The sequence below is a fragment of the Staurois parvus genome, unplaced genomic scaffold, assembly GCF_062004578.1.
Source record: "Staurois parvus isolate SC_StPar_1 unplaced genomic scaffold, SC_StPar_1.0 ptg000982l, whole genome shotgun sequence".
Lineage (NCBI taxonomy): Eukaryota > Metazoa > Chordata > Amphibia > Anura > Ranidae > Staurois > Staurois parvus.
Genome location: NW_028318778.1, coordinates 221,347 through 224,285, shown reverse-complemented (window position 1 = coordinate 224,285; position 2,939 = coordinate 221,347).

The window sequence follows — 2,939 nt, the reverse complement described above, 5'->3', positions numbered from 1 at the left end:
CTCCCTCTTCAGCTTGTCACGAGCTGTCAGGGAACTGACAGATAGCAGGGCTGTGTATAAACAATGCAGCCCTGCTCTCTGTCAGCGATCACTGCGAAACGTGGGGAAACGGCGGCGGAGACCCGCTGATGACACCCGTGGGACAGGTAGGGCGGACGCGCGCCCCCTACCTGTTTTGCAAAACTACGTTTTAAAACGTTTTTTTGCGCAGCCGTGCCGCCCTGCAAACGTACATATGCAGTGGCTGGGGCTGAAGAGGTTAACCACTTCCCTCCTGGCCAACAGCCGAATGGTGGCCAGGAAAACGCTCTAGATTGCAGCGGCGCGATCTGTCACTGGCAGTGTACCTCGGACACGGCCTATGACAGATCTGAGTACCGGCCCCCATTGCCGTTACCATGTGACTTGCTGTGACCAATCACAGCAGGTCACATAACAGTGGTATACATTGGATGGCTTCATTCATGCCATCCATTGTATACTAGTGTCTAGCTGTGAATGGTCCCAGAGATCACATGCACATATCGGTTACCCGGACTCCATCTGGCACCTGAGGAGGGGTGTCGAGCCGTTCTGCCCCTTCCCTGAGCATCTGGGGCGCGGGGCGGATTGAGGCCTACCGCGGCGTGTGAAGCCGCGGTGTTTCCTAGATCCGCGGCTGGAGCGGATCGCCGTCGCGGCCGGACCGCCGCCCTATCGCCCTGCCTGCCAACCCCTGGAGTCCCCTGGAGTCAGGTCAGCTGTTGGGGCAGGTTGGGTGGGCTCCTGGTGGCCTGGTGGACTGTACAGCGTCCCTGCAGGATCCCAGCAGGCTGCTGGAGGTCTGGCCTGCTGCAGGAGCGGTGCTGGCTGGGAGAAGGCATCCTCCTGCATAGTCCCCTTCCCCAGTAGATAAATCAGGGGTGTCTGGAATATCTTTTGGCAATCTACACAGTCTGCACACCTGGCTTATATAGCATAATCATCTATAATTTATTGACTATAACATTATGCTGAACCTTCTGTGAATACCTCCCCGGTGGGGGACACGTACATGAACCAAGGGGGAAAATGTCAGAGTGACCTCCTTGGGCCGTGCCACCGCGGCGTTCTTCTCGGCCATTGGGCTTCTACACCCTAACATTACGCTTCAATAGTCTGGGGGTGCCTTGGTAATCAGTGGACCGCTTTCGGAAATGCACCGCACTCCCCGCACAAAGCTTAAACACCGGGCCAAACAGCAATCCCCTTTACAGGGCCACATTGCCAAGTTGATACCTAGCCCGCCTGAGCCTGATGATAATACTCAACTTCCAGGGGACCCTGAGTCTGATGGCGATAGTCAGCGGCAATTTTCGTCGGGGATGGTTGACCCTCTTGAACATCATCCCGAAGCTTTACTACACAAATTTCGTGCTATAGTGCGAGAGGAGATTACTGCTGCCTCACGTAAATTGTCTTCTGATCTGGCCAGAGGCCTAAAAGAGCTGGGTCTCCGCGCCCACCAATTGGAACAACGTATGGATCTGGCAACTACAGTCCTGGAGGGTCACGAACAAGAAGTGGAGGACCTACATGCTGAGCTGGATACTTTGAAAGATAAGTTGGAGGATGCTGAGAATAGAGCTTGCAGGGATAATCTCCGTATCCGAGGAATCCCGGAGACAATCGCTGATTTGCAGGGCACTGCAACTGCCCTTTTCCAGGAGCTGGCCCCTGAGATTCCTCTGGAACGCCTGGAGTTTGATCGTATCCATAGAGCTTTAGCACCCAAGCCCACGGAGGGTCCTCCCAGGGACATTATTATTAAATTTCACTTCTATCGCACTAAGGAACGTCTACTGCAGGCAGCTCGGAATCGTTCGGCTTTGGAGTTTCAAGGTCATTCTGTCCATCTGTTCGCGGATCTGTCCCCAGTCACGATTGCCAAACATCGCACCCTGAGACCTTATCTTCGGATTCTTCAGTCAGCTGATATCAAGTACAGATGGGGCTTCCCTTTCAAGCTTTCATTTACCTTTCGAGGTCGTCAATTTCAAGCCTCTACGCCAGCGGATCTCCGGCGTCACTTTCGGGAGCTCAACTTGGAATTGCCACAATCCCAGAATGAGGAGACTTTAATAGCTACGCGTCATCAAAATTCCCAGTCCTTGCATAAATCTCCTCCTAGTCAGAGCAGTTCACAGGCTCTTCGATCCCTACAGGCCCAGCGCTTTCAGGAAATCTCAGTGACCTGATGTTTAGTAGCTGGCCGCCAGTATGTAGCTTAGTCCCACGTGGTTATTTTTTCTTCGCTGCCACTTTCTGGACTTGAATTCAGATTTGTTCAGGGATTTCATATTTCCGTGTGTCATATCTCTTCCAATCAAGAGCGGATGTTAATTTTCTCTGTATTGATTGGTTGAGATCTTTATTGTCCTGCGAGTTTTGGATTGCCTAATCATAGGTGTATTAGCCTTAGTTGTAATGTTTATATATTTTATATCAATGCCGAGTTGTTCCGGTGGATGGTCGTGTCCCCCTCCGAGCTGGCTAGCGGTCTGGTCTTCTGCTCCGCCCGCTACCTAGCCTTTGTGTGGGTGTTTTACCCACAGGTGATTATTATAATGTTTGAATCATTCTCTACGATTTACAGATATCTTGCTTGTATATTAGAGGTCTTCTTGTCCTCTCCTTTCTTCTTAGTTTCTTTCTCTTTGTCCTTTGTCATGTATGTCTTGTGTTTTTGCAAATTTTTGTTTTCAGGGCTCCCGGGGATCGTGGTGGATTTTATCTTCCTTCCTTTTAGATATCCATGTCGTTAAACTGGTTATCACTGAACGTCCAGGGGATGAACTCTCCACAGAAACGGGTAAAAATATTTAAGTTTCTTCGGGCTCGCAAAGTTGACATTGCTTGTTTGCAAGAAACCCACTTCTCCACTACTTCTGCCCCAAAATATTTTGATGCACGTTACCCTC